This window comes from Ambystoma mexicanum, chromosome 4q (assembly GCF_040938575.1).
Source record: "Ambystoma mexicanum isolate Mex_15411 chromosome 4q, UKY_AmexF1_1, whole genome shotgun sequence".
Classification (NCBI taxonomy): domain Eukaryota; kingdom Metazoa; phylum Chordata; class Amphibia; order Caudata; family Ambystomatidae; genus Ambystoma; species Ambystoma mexicanum.
Window position 1 is genome coordinate 602,382,968 of NC_090928.1, and position 20,062 is coordinate 602,403,029.

Sequence of the window (20,062 nt, forward strand, 5' to 3'; positions counted from 1 at the left end):
ACGGGGTATTGTTGAGATTGGCAATTGTTAAAAAAGGGACAATGCATGTTGGGGGCAGAGAAACTTAGTGCAGGCATCAGAATTTATTGTGGATTTAAGCTGTTATGAACCAATAATAGTGTGAAGAGAATAATAGCGCACGCAGGATCATTTGAGGGACCTTAGTGAAGATTAACACATCCATTTTTGTGTGCAAGTGATGAGATGCACAGTTGCATTTCCTCACACGGGCCAGAAATATTTTAAGAATCCGGCCCATAGGCTCTACCATATTTCATGGGCGTTTCCTATTTCCTAATTCTCCTTCTATTCTCCCTTTATCCCATTTCTTCAGATCCACCACTCTCCAGGATTAAATGTTCTATGGTACAACCGGACCTACAACCTATCCCGGTTGTGTTTTCTGTAGATCACTCTGATACTCCTTTGGAATGGGGTGCTCCGCTTGCGGCTCGCACGCGCATGTCAGAGAGGAACCAGGAAGCATGCATGTATCATGGGATCCAGAGGCCTGGAGAAAAAACTGAGCTTCGAGTGGAAGCAAGTAAGAAAGCAGTTTTATTTTTCAATTTATATATGTGTGTATGTGGGACTTGATTGTGTATGTATATATAAACATGTCAATGCGTGCATGCGTGTGTGCGTGCGAGCTTTCGTGCAAGCATGCATAGGAATGGTGAATGTATGTATTGGTGTGAGTGCATGTATAATGTGAATGAAGATGCAGTGTGTGACTGTGTTTATGAATGTTTTGGGTGCACGTGTGGAGAATGCAATGTGAATGTTCTGGGTGCATATGAGTAAATGTAAAAGAAAGTGTATTGGTGAGTGAATCATGAGTGAATGGCTGGTTAAGAACGAGATGATGTGTTTGTGCAGACACTGAGGGTAACAGGGGAAGGCATGGCATTTCTTTAGTGGGCATCTGATGCAATGCCTGCCTCCTGAGCCCCTCACCATATTGCATACACACATAATCACATTCACGATGAATGTGTGTGTGCAAGCGCTGGGGCACTCAGTATTTTCATGGTATATGCATGGTATTTTCTTACTGGGCATCTATGATAACGCAAGCAGGATAAGTGTTAATACGTGACTATACTGGGATTTTGGTGCAGCAAGTCTAGCTATTTCTTTATGTGGTATGACATTTATTACTGGTAATCTTTGACAAAGAAAGCATGATAAATGGTATAATGTCGTTTCACTGGCATGTTGGTGCATCCAGTCTAGCTACATTATCTTACTGTGACATGACATTTTTTACTGGTCATCCATGATAAAGCAAGCATGATAAGTGTTATTAGGTGACTAGACTGTTCTATAATGGTGCAGCCAGTTTGGACATGATTTCTTATTGCGGCATGGAATTGTTAACGGCAAAGCCCACAGGAATACGTTCTTACATGGGAGTACATTCGTATGCCTTATTTGGGAACACTGGCATATATTGGTGGAGCCAGCATGGAAATGTATGGACACACCCAATGTGACATTTCTTCATACAGGTATATATTTTGGGGAAAGACATCATAAATGTGTGTTGGGAAATGCTCTTGTGCACTGTTGGTGACTTGCATCTATTTGATTTTTACATGTGTTACCCTTGAAAACTGTCTGGTTTTTTACCAACTTTTTCACAGAAAGTGTGCTGGATGATTCACCATTTAAATTCATTATTCAAAAAAATGTTATCGGGGGGAGCCCTGCCCCCCCTAACTCTCCTTGGTTGGTTCAGTCTAAATGACATTTCTTGTATGCTCCCCCATATTTGTGTCAAATATTTATGTCCCTCCAATTAAAGAAATCACCAGGCTCCACTGGTGACTGGCACATTTGGGTGCCACCCAAGGGCCAGGTATCACCTTGTTATTTATATGTTAGGTGAAAGATGTAAGCTTTGATTAAAAATCATATTTACATCTTTCACCTAGCGCAGTGCACAGTGTACCCCTACAACAGCATGATCATTATGTCGATTGTAGAAGCGTGATGGACAAGGCCAGCTCAGTGTGAGGCACAGAACCTGTTTTGCTGAGGAGCTTTCAGGGCTCCTCCACATGATTCAGGGGGGTGGGGTGGTTACATTTTGGGCAACACAATTGGAAAGATCAGGGGGATACTAAAATGATGGCATTGCAGGACATTAAAATTAAAATGTGCATGCTCCAATAGTATGTATTTTTACATTGTTACTATTTGTTGTGTAGGTAATAGAGGAATCCATACAAATATTTTATGAAAACCAAAAAAACAAACATCAATCACAACCACACCCACATTAAAATGTTATCAAATCCCTCCCTCCCCCGAGCTTCAAATAAAAAAGATAAGTATGTTCGTCTCTTCCCTCATACACTTGTGAGTTTCACATCATTTCTGTCTAACACATAGAATTTGTTTTCAAAAACTTCACCAAGCAAAAGATTGCTGCAAAATCCTCCCCTCTTACCAAATGATTCCAAAATTCCTCTACATCTTGGCATTGCTTCTCCATGATCCAGTTGCCCATAAAACCTTGTTCTAATGTCTTTCAATCCCAGGTAAAACACTACAATATGTTGTAGTGTCTCCACCTGACCATCCCCCCTGAAAAATCTACAAATGAGGTCCTTTGCTTTTTATATACATTCAAAATGTCTTAAATCAGGTGGGTGTTAAGACAAAATCTTCGACAGTGGGCCCGATACCGTGGCTGTGGAAAGAGTCTCAAATATTTTGGCAAAAGACCATTTATTCCATAATGCCGACTGTAAGCACCAGCCATTTTTATCTGCAATTGTACCAATTCAATCTTGCTGCCAAAGGTTTTTTTTAATCTTTTCAGGATTGGACAACAACAGATCTTGATTTGCATTTTGAGATTCCAACATTGGCTGGCAGCAAGTCACCCATTGTCCCAAGAAGGATGACACATCCACAGCTAACTCTCCACTTAAAATCCCAAAAGGAGGGCAGGTGGGGACATCAAACATTTGCGGTAAAGAGCCAATGCCTTCCAAACTTTCCTTGCATACATCGAGATCAACCTCAGCTCATATCTAATCACCAATGTTGCAATTGAGCTTGGGAGCTACAAAATCTTTCTCCAAGAGGAGCCCTCCAAAGACTTCTATAATTTGGCTGGTGTAAATAAGAAAGCCTTCGTGCCATAGATCAGAACAGGGACAACCTTTGATTCGTAGAAGGTCCTCACCGGTATTATGGAGAACCTCCCGAACCTTCTATTGATCAAGATTCCCTTCACTGTCATCATTTTAGCCTTCTTCTTCAAGGGCCCCCTACAAGGACCATCATCCATTTTCGTATTAATATGGGTATGCAGATAAGTCATGGTCTGAACCTGAATTAAGGGCGTTCCTTCCAGTTACCATTTAAACTCTGAGGCTTTTGTTTTTGTTCTCTGTCCAAATACCAATATTTCTGTTTTTGAAGGGTTTATCTCTAGACCTTTATACATCATATATTCCCATAGCCCTTCCAAACTCCTTTGGAGGCCTATTGGGGTTTGGTCTATCAAGACCAGATCTTCTGCATAAAGAACTCTTGACAACCCTTCCTCACCCAACCTGGGTGGAAAGGGCTTAACTCTATCCAACTTTTCACCCAGTTCAGATGTGAATGAGTTGAATAGAGTCGTGCCAGCAGACAACCCTGCTTGAGACCTTTTTTAGTATAAATGGGTCTTGTCAATAGGCATTGGGAACTAAGTCTAATTTGCACATGTGTGGCCATATACAACACTCTGATTGCTGAAAGTAGATTCCCCAGGCATGTCTATGCCTTCAATTTGGTTCATAGTAACTGTCCGTCGAGACAATCAAAATCCTTTTTGAGCTCTATAAAGGCCATGGAGATCTTCACACCTCCTTATAAAGACCTGCCTTTTAAGTTGTTTAACAAGAAAAGATTCAGGTTAGTTCCCACCTCTTTTATTAACCCTGTTGGATGGGGGTCGTATCTCTTGGTATTGGAAATCCATCTTTGGAGGTGACCCAACACTAACCTTCCAGAAAATGTGCCCAATACATCAAGAAGGGTGATTGGGCGATAGTTGGCCGGATCAGCCCTATCGCCCCTCTTACGTATGGGCACAATAATTGCCGACTGCCAGGATGCAGGAATAATCACTAGCTTCATCACTTGCCTTAATAATATCTCCAAAAACGACACCAACTCCTTTGGGGCCGCTTTAATCATCAGGTCCTTTAAGCCGTCAGGCCCCCGCAGCTGCCGAGGAACTTGCTTTTTTAAGTAGCAGTTCCACATCCAAATTGTCAAAAGAAATAGACCAGCCCCTTTTACTTTCTGCCGGTGGATAATAATCCACCATCCCTTTCTTTGCATAATGTTTTTCGTAATAAGCAACCCAACTTGCTTCAGTTACCATATTTGCCAAGGGTGCCAGCTGGTTACTGGTCTTATTTATCAATTGCCAAGTAGATCTAAACTGCTTTCTCTTTAAAGTGAGTATCATGGCTTCTGCGTCTGGCTGCCACAAGATCGCCTTATGAGAGGTCAGCCAGTTTTTAAATCTTTGTTTTCTTTTCTTCAGCAAGAGACGAGCAAGATCCTCTTTTCTTGACCCAAGAACCTGATCTTGTTACGTAATAATTTTTTTCAATGAACACTCTCATCAAACATATGGGCCCTCATTACAACCCTGGCGTTAAGGGGTTAACGGCGCCGTAAAAGGTGGCGGCGCCGTTAAGCCCTTAACGCCTGATTACGAGGTCCCTTTGCGGGTTGGAGAATTTAACGCCTGCTTTTTGCAGGCGTTAAAAACCAACCCGCAAAGGGACCTTGGTGCTAAGTACGGTGCCGCAATTTGCGGCACCGTACTTAGCGCCTTCCCCATTCCCATTGAGCCCTATAGGGCAAAAATGGGAATGGGGAAGGGCCATGGCGGCATGGGGAATTACCGCCCCGCCAACCTCGGAATGGGGCGGTAATTCCCCATTCCGCCATGGCAGAGTCGGTAAGTTACCGGCATGGACCATGGTGCTATTAGCCAGGGTCGTAATGAGGGCCATGGCAATGATTTAACTTTGGCTTTTGACCTTTTCTACCCTTAATAGTAAATTCCAAAAGTAGTGGAACATAATCTCTGTGGTCATACTGTTTTTTCTGCTTGACCAAGTTTTCACACAGAACTCCAGCATCTTTAGGCTTCACCCGTACCCACTTTCCACCATGCGTATCTTCTATGTTACCTGACCATTTTTCCTCCCTCTTGTCATCCCATCGATTCCATGTCAGCCTCAAAAGAGTGAGATCACTCTTCTTTTCTAAGTTAACTGACAATGATGTTATATCGGTAATTAGTGATTGAGATATCAATACATAGTCCAAAATTAGAAGACTGTAACCTATTAGTCCAGGTTATATACCAGGAGGACGATCACCCTTACATTGCCCATTCAACATAAACAGTTCTCTTTCTTTCATCACCTCCAGCCAGCAATAGCTCTTGCTTGCCTCTCGCCTCTGCCTGGATCACCTTCTTTAATCGTCACGCCTTTGTTTGATATGCATCGACAATTCAAATCATCCCCCACAAACATAAACTGTACATTGTGGCTACTACAACATTAATCAATAGCATCAATAATTGCCTGCAAAAACACCTTTGTCGAAACCCCCTTGGGGTTCCAATAGATGTTAATAATCAAACCACAAGTCCATTGTTTCCATATTGCATCTTTCACTGTTAAACAAATTACTTGAAGAAATGGGTTCCGACACAGCGTATCTGCAACCACTAGACCTCTTCCACTTTTAACCCAGGTCAGCAAACTGGCCGATGGCCACCCTCGACAGCCACCTACAGCTGGATTAATATATGATCTGTAACCATCATAGAGAGGGACCTTCTTTAACCAGATTTCTTGCAGACACAAAATATCAATTGTTCCTGATGACATGTCTGCATTCCTGGACAATTGTGAAAAACCTCTCATGTTCCAAAAGCCCACATTCCAAACGCGATCTCGTTGTTAATTGACTGACAAATCTTTACACTCCCCCGCCCTAAAATGTTGGTCTGACTTGCCCGCTCTACTCCCTTTGGCACTCTTTTCCTTGCTAGACTGAATACCCATTTTATCACAATTGAAAGTCACATTTAAGGGGCCACCTAGCCTTTTCACAAGAGGCCCTTCCTCCTGGGCTTCTGGCAAATAATGGCAATCCTTTATCACTTCTCTCTGGTGGCTGCCACATTCCCACAAAAACACCTCCTCAATCCACCCTTTGGTATCCTGCCCAACATTCCTTTCTTCAGACCTTGTAGCCAGCGGTGGAATTACCCCGCTTACAACCACTTCGCTCAGCTCAAAGCCCAAATGCAAGATTAAATGTGCCATCTGCACAAGTGAAGATTTCACCCCTTTGGTTGCCAAATGCAATGTCACTTGATCCATTTTCGTTTCCTTCTCAAATTCCAATATTTTAATTTCATCTGGATGTATAAAACTTAACAATGGAATGTGCCAAAACAGATTCATAACGTTTGAGCGGTTAAGAATCATCCCATCATTTGAGGGTAGTATACATTCCAATCTTAACTTTGGGGACTCTTTAGGCTCAATGTATTGATTCCTAGGGTTGGTCGTTTTCGCCCGACATTGGTATATGTTAAGTGCGGGACAACGTTGTTTAGATTAAAGCAGTCTTTTCCCTTTTGAGTACAGTATTCAATGAACACTGTACATTAAACCACACAATTCAGGATTTCCAGTGCCTCCAAGAATGGCAAAGGACAAGAAAGGGTTTTCTCAAACTTTGCATTGCTCTGCCACTTTACATGACCTTCCATTGACTTTGTTTTCATAAAGCAGCCGCAATATGGAATGATCTCATTTTTAGCCAACCAAGTGGTCAACCATCTTTTGGCAAGAAACACAAATAGCTTTTTCTAAGGATTGCGATCTAATGAACAGGGGCCAGATTACAGAACCCTTGCACTAGTGCAAGTGCAAAATTGCACGATATTTGCATCAGGGCAAAGTTTGCCCAATTTCTAAAAACACTGGAAGAAAGTAGAGAATTATCGCATCACAACAAGTGCAGTTTGGCATGATATAAGCACCAGGTTTAATAAACTGCCCTAGAGCAAAAAAGATACATTTTTTGCACAAGGGCAAAGTGTGCCCTAGGGCAAACTTTGCCCTGGGGAAAAATGCAGTGAAAATGTATCTTTTTTGAACTAGGGCAATTTTTGCCCAGGTGTCTATAACATGCCAAACTGCACTTGTCATGCTGCAATAGTTTTCCACCATGTTCCAGTGTTTTTAGAAATAGGGCAATCTTTGCCCTAGTGCTAATACCGTGCAACGTTGCACTTGCACTGGTGCAAAGTTTCTGTAATCTTGCCCCAAGATCACAATCTCTTTTGCTATATGAGAAGATAGAAAGGGGTTCCTCGTCTGGATGCATCTGCTCTCTTATGGTGAAGCCCCAAGTTATTGGAAATCCACTGACAATGACAGAGCTCAATAACATGATTGATCTCCTGCTGGGTGGGTTGCAGCCCCACAGCCCCGTTTCTTTGTTTATTCTCAGAAGTGGACTTCTCATGTTGCTAGCTATTAACGTCTGCCTGATTTCGATGGTAGTGTGTGCTTTCGCTATTTCTGCTCTGGTTTTGACTGATTCCTCGCTTCCTATGTTGCATGACATTTGATATGTGTATGCTGCTAATTCGAGGCCAGGGGCACAAAGAACTATAAAGTTGTCACAAACTGACAGTAAATACTTTTTAATGGAGGCTGGGATGATCGATGAGGTGATCGGACGGGTCGTGCAATTTGCATTTTTCAAAACTTAAACCCTTTCATCTTTCTAAAAAAAGGTGGCTGACTAGCACCAAAATTGCAACTCCTAATTACGGGAAATGAGCAAGAAAAAACACGAAATTCACAGCAAGGCAGCCGCGAATTAAGCTGACATCAGTTCCCATTATAACTGCGATGCCAACAGACACTCAATAAACATCCCAGCGTTATTAAAATGATTTACGGGCAGACTAGTTGAATGTTAAATGTTATCAATAGATGTGTCACCATTGATCTTTCCTGGGCCGACCATCTGATGGATGGCGCTGGGAGCTGGCATTAAGAAATAAACCATGAGCAGAATCCGATTTCGAAGGAGACACTTTTCCTGGCAGGCGATTCCCACAATGGCACGGGGTTCATACAGATATGTGACGAAATGTGCCGTGAAATGTATACATTAGTGCACGGGTTGCAGTCAGGTCTTCCATATGTGTCAATTGTTGCCGTGTTCGCCAGACTGGCATGAATAATGCCACGCTATTCCGATGCTTTATCTAGCGAGAACATTATCAGTCACTTCAGGGTTATTTACAAGGAAATCTCTTTGCAGTAGCTATCTGTTCCAAGGACATGAGTTTGCCAATACATCATAACAAGCCTTGGTAAAGCCAGTAGGTTGAGCTTTTACATAAGCATTGGAAGGTGAGGAGTGAGAAAAAAAGAGGCTGAGGAAGGCGGGTAAAGGCGAGGCTTCCTTCTTCTAGTCAACTACCAGTCCTGAAGAAATATGTTAACTTGCAGGTTACAAGCTCCATTCCTAAAATAATAGCTTAGGGGGCTGAGCAACAGATCTAGATGTATGCCACACGACAGTGAGTTCAACTTTATTAACCTAGCTGAGTGAGTTAATGAAAATGTAGCTGTGATCTAGCTTCACAGATATCTTTGTTTAGAACCCGTCATATCTTGGGTGGTGTGTTGAAAATAAACAAAGAAAATGTATGCTCCAAGCAGCCACACACATCCCCAGCGCATGACCAGACTCAGAACATCACATCGGATGCGTGATAGGACTGTAGGTTGGAAGAATATCTTTGGGGCTGGTGGCATGAACTGTCATCTTTCTTCCAGCCCGATGACTTTTGAACACGGAGTCCATCGCACAATTCAAAATAACTCTTATAGCTGCGTGAGTTAAAGCAGGTTCTGCAGAGTTCTATGAGGAGACGTATTTATGTTGAGTGTCTGCCATCGCTTTGATGCCTTGTTAAAAAAAAGCTCACCCACACACCCTTACTGATAACAATTTAGGACATCTGCAAACACCCATGTCGAGCATCTGGATCTCATGCTAATCATTTGGAAATAATCAACAGACTACATGCAGCACACATGACATATCACAAGTGTCTCCATGATATCATTCACTAGATGCTGTGAAGTCTTTTGAATTTTCAGACAATTGACACTATTTACACGTACATGTATTTATATGTAGGTACAAATCCCCATATGTCTCTACATACTTGAAATGAGCGAGTGCAAGGAGGGCTGTGGAACACCAGTTACTTTGTGCAGAACATGTTTATTTGGTGCTCATTTTCGTGGAGCCAATGAGGCAGCAAGCAGCACAGCCTGCATCATCAGTTCAAACATCCCAACAGCGGGTGGGACTTTAGTTTAGAAAACACAAAGAAAAGTAAATAGTGTGGTAAATCCTCCATTTTAATAATCCCATGTCCAAGGTAACATAAAGGAAATAATATGATGTATATGATCATCTAAAATATTAATACAATCCGATAATTCAGATAATTTATTAATATGTGTTTTTAAAGATATACAAATTCAGATAAAAAATATATCTGCATCAGTTCTCTTCAATATACTAATGGAAAAGTGAGAAAATATTCTGCATTCTTAAATCAGTTCGTGGTCATGTTATTGCGGGTCATCTTTCAGTGCTGCATGACTCTTCCACCAGTCTTCCCAATTCAACCCACTATGGTCCACTCACTTCACCTCGTTTCCAAGATGTCTTTCCCGATGGGTGCTTCATGTCCCTCTAGTGATCTTTGTACTGCTAGGTCCAACCCCCTTTTTTTGCCCTTAAAATTCACCGCCCTCACCTCTCTTCTGCATTTGACATTCCTGGCCACACCCATTCTCCTTTATGTAGGGGGGTGTCCGCCACCCTGTCCTCTTGATGGGTGACATTTCATGGGGGCAACTCTGTGACCGCGATTTTATTTTTAAATTCAATATGAGGTTTACCATAATGATGTTGGCACTTTTGTTCAGTGCGGAATTGCCTAGCATGTTGTTGCTGGACTCTCCGAAATGCATACTGAAATTTCACCCCTGTGAAATGTGCACTGAGCTAAAATCTGTGTGTAGACCCTTCTGAGTGGAACCTTACCATTGAACTAGGTGACTGCGTTCGTTCTCTGTTAAGTGGCTCCCACATTTTTGAATATTTTGAAAAACTTGGGGTTTAACCCTCAGGTACTGAGCATAAACCACAAGTTGACCGCTTGCTCGCTGTTTTTAGAGAGGCCCAGCATTGCCTGCCTGATGATGGCAAACAAGGCAACAACACATGTTTAAAGTTGATGATGTTCAGAGGAGTATTGTTTAGCTGTTTGGTGTTGAACTACGTTTGTGGGAGCGACCAGACTTATATACAAATTGGTATGTCTCTCCTGTGAAGAATACAGTGAGATAAAACATGGTTGTATTGGTCCATGTTCGTACTCAGTTGATGGAACCCTGTGCATTGCAAGTAAGTCATTCAGCCCCCAACCACGTGCCCTGACATAAGGACCTGCCCACTCCCATTGAAAACATAAAGAGCCACAATAATATCCAGTGCATTTATCATATTGACAGCACTGGTTCCACATGAAAAGGCCCTACTGACATGGTCGTAACTAATTTATATTCTATTCAATTGTCTGTTTTTTATGAATGATATATCTTTTGTATTGTCCATTGTTACGAATATTAATACAGGACCAAGTGTCATCATTTAACACTAATTCCAGCCTTGGAAATGAGTGCTTAACGCTATTAGTACCCGTTCCGCAGGCTGGAACAGGGTTAATTTGAAGTGTTTTATTTTCGTGACTGGGTCACCTCATGGTGCAGTGGCATCCTGTTCACGCTAGAGAATACTGTACCAAGATGGCCACCATGTATTGAAAAGGCGGGGCTCCGTACAGAGCCCCTCTTCCATTTCCATGGAGACCTCACAGAGCAGAGCAGCAGCTGTGGTGGCGGCATTCTCTGCCACCGCAATGAGGTAAGTTGGAAGGGTGGTTTGATATAAGGGTATGGACATTGGGGGTAAGATGGTAGGCGGCAGAACCGGCCATCAGGTGGCTTGGAATGTGGGGTAGATCAGTCATTTCAGCCTGCATTCTTAGCCTCATGATTGGCCTGCACATCCTTGCAGGGTGCTAATTAACATTATATTCATGTTATATTTTGTTACCGGATAAATTAACTATTGTTAATTGAGTCAGAATGTAACCATTGTGCCTTTTATGTTTTATAACATGGAACTCATAAAGATTTAATGAGTTATGAATAACAAAATAAATCACAATAATCTCCACATAATGAAAGTAAAAGTTTTAAAACATGGCAAATATTGCCTACTGGAAAACAAGCAGGGCAGATTTCCATGTATCATTTATTTCAGGAAAGCATCTAGGTATTCGCCTAAGTCAGGGGTACACACAAACCTTTTCTACGGGCCCAAACATTGGGCTTTGCCTTTTTCTGAGGGCCAAATCGACTACTGGTAATTTCCAAAAATACAGAGCCCACAAACACTACTACTACCTTCCTGGTTAGTGATTGTCCCAAGCGCCGAAATATAATTTGCTATTTTTAAACCAATATTAAAAAAAACATGAAATCATATAAATACAAAGTCATGTTGGGATTGGCGTTTCAAAACACAGAATTTTGGTTGCCCTTTGTGCATTATGGTGCATTTTAAAGCACAGAGGCAAGTAAAAATTGTAATACATGAAAGGGTACACAGTTCATTTTGTAGGTTGACTTCGGAGTTTCTCACATATGGAATAATTGTGCCATAGTATATAACACCTTTAGTCAGTAACACTGAGCAGGAATGTGATGGAATTATACAAAGAAGAAACCATATCGCAGGTGTTGGAAAACTTTACTAAGACATTTTTATAAAATTAGTTGCCATTGACTGGCATTACTGTGGCATTTGCCATATGATGCACACATATGGGCTGTTCAGGGCCTTATTCCTGGTAATTATCAGGGGTGTTTAGGTGTACTCCATGGAGTAAAGTGCTTTCCTCTCACATGGGGCCAACTTTCCCTTCACAAGTTGAAATCCCACCTTAGGGCTGACTTAGTCGGTCATCCCTTCAATGTTGATAAATTGGGGTACTATCAGTTCCTTTTATAGACTTTTATCATTGCAATTGAGGACCTCAAATTTGGGCAATAAAAACAGCTGCTTTATGGCACTTAGAAGCAGGGAGATTGTGGTATGAATTCTCTATAGGAGCATACATTATTTCACCATGAGGAATTAACTGAGGTTGGATCATACTACTGAGGCATTTGAAGCTGTACTTGGCATACAATTGCAGTAACTAAGAATGCTAGAGCAGCAGTTTACATTTATACCATGCATAAGACACAATCTGGTTTTGCTGTAGATTTGGGTATGTGCATGACATGTGAGAACATAGACTTGTGAGGCTGCACATTACATTTGGTGAGTAAATAATCCATTAAAGACATTGACTATAAGCATTGCATGGCAATACTGGGTAATTTGAGGTTGTACATGCATTTTATGGTGTAACCAGCACATGCCAGGCTTCACCTTTGAAATAAAAAGTGCTACTTTGGTGCCAACAATAAAAGTTACATTCAAAAACCGAACCAATGTGCTTTTCAATGCTTGTTTTTTTTATTTATCTTCCTCCTTCTTAGGATATACATGAATGGTTTAATTTTCATGAGTCACTCCCACTTAACACCCATGAATGTGCCAGACTGGCCTTCATTGAACCTGAACTCAAAGCTGATAGTAAAACAAATAACACTCCAACGGCTCCGTGGGGAAGATCTAACCTCATCAAGCATGCCCCTCCTCAGTTTTATCACTTCAGTGCCTGGCTTTGCAGAAAAGACATGGCAAATGTGAGACTGGGGGGCCTGATGGGGTGGTCAGGGATAAAGATAATAATGACCTGAAGGCCTGCAAGTTTTCTGTGTAGGGGCAAGCCCTTTAATCACCTTGACCCTAGTGGGCCCACCATTTGAAGAACGAGTGCACGTTTTGTACATAAAGCAAGTTTATTGTACAATTATCCAGGGAGCACTTAGCTGGTACCGTAGGACCACACTAAACCAAGTCTGAACAAACCACATCAGTTGACATCTTTTATACATTTTCCAATAGTTAAAATACCCCCAGATACTTAATTACAATCCACCCCCACATGTGATTGGACAAAACCCTCTTCAAAGAAATTCGACCTTTCTCCAATTCCTACGTTTTAATTAGCCAGTTTTATCTTAACTATCATCTTCAACTCATTTGTAGAATTCACCTCTTCTTAGGATTCATGTGGTGGGTTATGATATTATTATTTAGTAAAACATTTGTATGCGAACATAATTAATTACTAGCAATAACTGCCCTAAGCCGTTTAAAACATAACTCTTGATTTGCACATGGTTTGCACGAATATTCCCAGCGATATGAGGAAGGCTATGTAAATAATGTTCTTTCAGATAGTGATGCTATCTCATTCTCCAGGTCACTGGTTTCAGTGGAAAATGTTCATCTAAATACTTTGCCGCTTTATCGCACATAGCAAATCTGACAATACAATTGCAGCTCCTGGTTTCTTATTAATTAGCCCTGTGCATTGACCTACCCATGTTTCACTGCTAGCCAAAACAAATAGTGAAACTCCTTTTGTCACGCTGCCATTCATCAGGAGATTACCTCTGTAATCTGTGATATTGATCAAACCATAAAACTCATGGCCAGTTTCTGCTGCTGTGCTAACTGTGAAGGTAGTGAAGTAACTTATTCACCCATACCCTGGCTTCTAAAACCTCACAGAATCAGTCATTTGACAGTCAAAGTTCACCTTGCAAACAATCCTGACTACCACAGGTTTGATTCATTTGTAAAAGCCCACTATATTGAGATTCATGAACTCCCCATGTATTTGTATTAATGTGCATGCATGTTTTCACATTTTGGTGGGTATAACATTTTATCTTTCTGTGTGCATGCAAGCTAATATGTATCAATTTAAGACAAACCTGATTAACTACACTTTTAAACATATGAAATCGCAACATGGCCCCCAGTTTGCTGTCACCCTCAGTTGTCAATTATCAATATGGCACATGCAACATGAACCTCTTGTAATCATGGAGACCTTGCCGGACCACCCCAACACCTACAAGTCTATAATGAGTATCCTGATCTAATTTATGTTGTCAAAATTGAATTGTGCTACGGATATTATGTCATAGGATTCAAGTTAGTGTAGCTTCAAAGCTTTTCCACCCCTATATTTAAAAGCAACAAGGAATCAGCCACCCAAAACTACCTTAACTTCTCTGTCAGCAAATGTCATTATGGTTAATCATTAATGTTCCTCTTCCACTTCCATCAGCACATATAACTATAGCTAATGACCTTAAAATGGATTGCTTCCAGCCTGGTAGACTACATCACTCAGGTGAAGATAGGCAATCATTGTTCTGCACTGCTGCTCTAATCATGAGGTACCAGAGAGATCCTCTTGCACTGATTCTTTGTAATGCCTAGGTCCACTGGCACCCCCCTTGGCAAACACTAATCATCAGTTTCATCTTTTTGCAGATGACTCACAGATGCTAGTCCAAATTGGCAAATAAATGATTCATTCCTTGTAAAGGGTCAAGAAACTTCTAAATGGTTCAGGCCTAGCTTAGCGTGAAATGCTTCTGCCCGAACGGATCAAAAGATGACAGTCCTTCTGGCCCACCTGGCTTCACATAGGCTTCTCTTCTTTTTGCCAGTTTTTTAAAGTATTCTCTTGTCCCTGTGCGCAAAGTCAAGATATTAGGTGTTCTGTTTGACAGCAGCATTTCCTCTAGTCAACAAAAAAGAGAACTTGCCAGCGAAAGTCGCTATCAACTCCAAATTCTAAAAGACTGTTTCATTTCCTGGACATAAAAACAAGTTCAAATTAGTGTATGGCTTGCTCCCATAACAAAAGACATATGCCCTCATTACAAGTTTGGCAGTCTGGAAATAAAGATACTGGTAGCAATGTACCAGCACCCTTTCCGGTCTGCCAAACCACAAGTCTGCCAGTAGGGGCACAGTAATCCCAGCAGGCCTGACCTGCTTGGAGTTCTGGCCTCTACCATCAGGCTTTTCACTGAAGCACCTACACCATTGTTAATGGTGCCGGTGCTTCAGGTTTCCCATTCCTCATGAGTCCTTATATAGGCCAATAGTTATAAACAATGAAAAGGCAACTGATAAATTTAGCCACTAGGGTTTCCACCATAGCAATTTAGGAGATATTCAAAGTCTCATACATTAGTGAATGAAACCCTTAGAACACAATGCAGTTATTAACATGTGGGTTTTTACTTTACATACTGGTAAGCTGGACAAGTAAATTAGCCCCCTTTCTATTCAGCATCCCAAATCGAATTTGGCTGTTTTAGTATTCCTGTTTACCATCTGCTTTGCACGGTGTGCTGCCCCCAGTTAATAATCAAATTTGGCTGTTTTACAATTCCTGTGTACCATCATCTTTGCACTGTTTGCTGCCCCAGTTAAAAATCGAATGTGCCTGTTATAAAATTCCTGTTGACCATCTGCTTTGCACAGTTTGCTGCCCCAGTTAAAAATCAAATTTGGCTGTTTTACCATTCTTGTTTACCGTTTTACCATTCTTGTTTACCGTATGCTTTGCACTGTTTGCTGCCCCAAGTTAAACATCGAATTTGCCTGTTTTAGCATTCCTGTGTACCATCACCTTTGCACTATTTGCTGCCCCAAGTTAAAAATCGAATTTGGCTGTTTTCGCATTCCTGTTTACCATTTGCTTTCCACTGTTTTCTGGACCCAGTTAAACATCGAATTTGGCCGATTTAGCATTCCTATTTACCATCTGTTTTGCCCTGTTTACTGACTCCATTTACAATTCGAATTTGGCTGTTTTAGTATTCTTGTGTACCATCACATTTGCAAAGCTTGCTGTCTCCAGTTAAACATCGAATGTGGCTGATTTAGCATTCCTGTGTACCATCATCTTTGCACTGCTTGCTGCCTCCAGTTAAAAATCAAATTTGGCTGTTCTAGCATTCTGGTGTACATCATCTTTGCATTGCTTGCTGTCTCCAGTTAAAATTCTAACTTGGCTCTTGTAGCATTCCTGTATACCATCATCTTTGCACTGTTTGCTGCCTCCATTTAAACATAGTTTTGGGGAGTTTATAGTAACTCCCCAACTTCATTCTACTAGGCCTCCTAGTGAGTTCAGCCAGAATTGTGCGGTGCTGCCACTCCTCCCTCATTCCTTGGCAAATCCGCAGCCTTCCTATGGCTCTCTCCATCTCTCCTGTATTGTCTTACTGGTACACTATCACCTATCCCCCTTCTCTCTCTAAGTCCGGCAGAAGGAAGCACAAAGAAGACTTCCTCAGTGCAAACCCTGGAATTCCCATTACAGACACCTATGTCAGTGCCTCCGCTAGAGAGGTATTCACTGATATCATTTTCTCTGTCCCTTCTCTTAATCGCTGGACCCCCATCTCATCTCCACTCTCTCTCCCTCCTCTCACTCCTCTATTAACGATGGCACAAAGTGGGAAGTCCTCTTGGCTGGCTTCACATCCTCTTGTTGCATTGTTAATGTCTATCACACTGGCACCATTCTGGTTCAGCGTCCACAACCCAACCTCTGTCTTTTTGACCGCATCTTGCCTTCTCTCATTAATTTTCTTCCTTCACCTGCATCCCCCCTTTCTCCCTCTCTCCCTCCTCTGAATGGTGTACCATGCCCCTGATCCGCACCTGAGAAAACTTTCTAAAGCAATGCTCTGGGTGTCCTCCATTTTGGGATACCCAGGCCCTGCCATTGGGATCAGTTGATTCCTGATAGGAAACAAGATGGCCCCTGTGGCCTCTTGCTTTCTATTGCCTGTTACCTTGTTTTCCCAAAGTACTGGGAAGCCCTGACTCTGTCCCTTCCCCCTGACTGTCTGTTGGGTGGAAGTTCCATATATGGTGTTGTTGTGAAGGCCCAGCTAGACTGACTGGAGCCTTCCCAGTGACTGTATGTTGTGGGTACCTCCTGTGGGTGGGACCTGGGTGAATGGAGTGTGTGACCAATATACACTCCTTGTTGTGGTTGTCTGGTTTCTGGCATGAGAGACACAGACTGAGACAGCCCTGCCCGAAACTGGCATGAATGCAGTGTGTAGTGTTGAATGGCTGGGTACTTGTCCCAATCCACATTCCTTGTTGTGAGTGTCTGAAAGGGAGGAGTGTGGCCTGAATGCACTGTGTGCCTTATTGGCTGACTGACTGCATGAATGCCCTTCTGTATGATTGGCTGCTGAGTGTGTGCCAGCAGTGTGGATGAGAGACAGAATAGTATATCTGGGGACCTCTCACCATTGGTAATTGTTCAGAAGCATTCAGAAGCTGAGTCTCCACTCTAAGAGTAACTGGAACTGCTGATCCTCGACGCCCAGCTGGAAGAAGAAGACTTGCTTCGACCGATCTGAAAGCTGCCGAATACGTCGAGGACTGACCCGAGAGAGGACCTGGTAAGGCGCCCTCTTCCCGTGCTCTGAGGGATCATCGAGCACCGCTACATCTTCGCCGAAGCGCCCTGGAAGTCAGACCCTCGAAAGGCTGCCGACCCGAGACGGGACCGCCTAGGAGATCGAAGTGAAGCACCCGGACATCGCCGCCGTCGAAGTCCATTGCCGTCGACCAGGGTTCGCAGGTCTGTGTAACCGCTGGAGGCCCATCGAAGTTGTGTTGCCCAGCCGTGGGAACCACTTGACGCCGTGCCGCTGACGACCGGAGCCGTCCGCTCCTTGCCTAAGAACATTTGAATCGAAGGACTCCCTCGTCCGCACCGTCGACCGCTTTATCCTGCCGGAGAAAGTCGAGGACGACCAACGCGCCGACGAGAAACCTGCCGGTGGGTTTCCCGCCACCCGAAGACCACAAAGACTCGAACGACTCGACGCCCTTGCTGGGCCCCCGTCTTCACAATCTTTGCAGTCCAGAACAATTGTCATCGAGGTGCCCCGCACGCCTCTGCCTTGCAGGATGCCAACGCTCCGTCGTCGACGAGCTCCGCTTGGATCGAAGCTGCCGCCTCATCGACGCCGTTCTACCCTGTTTGTTTTCGGACGTTCGACGCCCCATGTCTCCCGCTTGAAAGGGAAGGCATTCAAGAAGGGCCGTCGATTCCCCGACGCCGAACGCCGAGTTCCTCGACGCTTCTCGACGCCTCTCGACGATCCGTGACTCCCGCTTGAAAGGGGGTCACTCAAGAAGGATCTGTCGACGCCTCTTCGAAGAACTCGACTCCACCAGGTACATTGGGGGGGTAAAAACATTATAGGAGGGAATAAGACTTGCAGAACAATATATGGACTGGGCTTGTGCTATATCTTTATTTTACAGGTTGCCCAGGCGGGGGGATCTCCACACAGAACTGTATCTAGTGGTAGGGGCCAGTATTCTGCCTATTGCTCAACCATCTTATTTTCTCTCCTCTCTCTATTGCTGGTTTCACTCTATTGATCTGTGTGACATTGTTACAGTATTGTTGATGCACTTTAATGAGATCTAATACAAAGGGTGGTACCACTTTAGAATTGTATATATTTGCCATTGTTGATTTTCCTAAGTACAAAGTCAGTTATTATGATAAGTGTACATAACCTTGAATATTGATTATATGTGGGGGCTTGGGGACTACACTGTACTTAAGAACCAGCCTGCATCACCTCCTGAGAAGCTAGGCCTTGATTGCTCGACCATAGCTACCGAATAGAGAATCTAGGCTGGGGTCCTCTGTGCCTCCCATCTACCATATAGAGAGCAGAAGTACAGACCACCCCCTACCAGTCTTTACACTGGTGGCAGCGGTGGGATGCTTATGGTTTTAAGAATCAGTGTATAACCGTGCCACTTACAAAATATCTGAACTTTATTAAATTAAGGTTTAGTTGTGTACAAGATAACTGCATTACAAACAATGGAGTCTATTGCAAATGGAAAATTGACTCGGATGAGCTTGGAGGCTCTCCAGAGTGCTTGTGAAGCCAGGGAGTTAGACTTTGTGGATAAGTCTAGGGCTGAGCTGATAGCTGCCCTGGTGGACTACCAGACTGATGGTGAAACTCTGAGGGGGGGAATGCAACCAATGAGGACTATGCCCCTGGGGTTTCTGCTGAATCTGTTTCTGGGAATGCTGCCATTCCTGCTGCCTCTGTTCCAAACCCCAGCAATTCCTTGGAGCTTGAGTTATTAAGGATGAAATTGGCCTTTGAATACCGCAAGTTGGAAATAGATGCTGAACTTAAGAAAGAGGAGTTGGCTCAACAAGTGGAGCTCAAGAATAGGGATCTTGAACTCAGAAATAAGGACCTTGAACTCAAGAGCCAGGACACTGAATGTCAGAGAATCCAGCTAGAGAAAGCTAGAGTGGAGACTTCAGCTAAAACCAGTGAGAGTGTCAGGTCCCCAGCCACCAAGTTTATGAAAGATTTGGTTGGTGTATTTGTGGAGGGTTCAGATATCCTCCAATGGATTGAAGCGTTTGAAATGGCTTGTGCGATTCATCATGTTGATAAAAGAGATTGGGCTAAGTGTTTGTTAAGCAGAGTGCCTCAAACTGGATATGACTGTATTCTGATGCTGAGTGTGGAAGAAAGGGGTCAGTATGAGTGTATTAAGTCTGCTTTGATTACCAAGTTTGGCAAGACACCTACCCAATACCTTAAAAGGTTCAGGGATTTTAAGAAAAGAGAGAATGTGTCTTGGGTTGACTGGATGAGTGCTGCGCACATGAACATGATGGGGTGGATTGATGGATACAAGGTTAAGACTTTTGTTGAATTGTCCCACCTCTTGTTTTTTGAGCATTTTTCTGAAGCCTGTTCACCAGAGCTGCGTCAGTATGTGGCTGACCAGAACATTTTGGACCCCTTTAAGCTGGCTAGGTTGG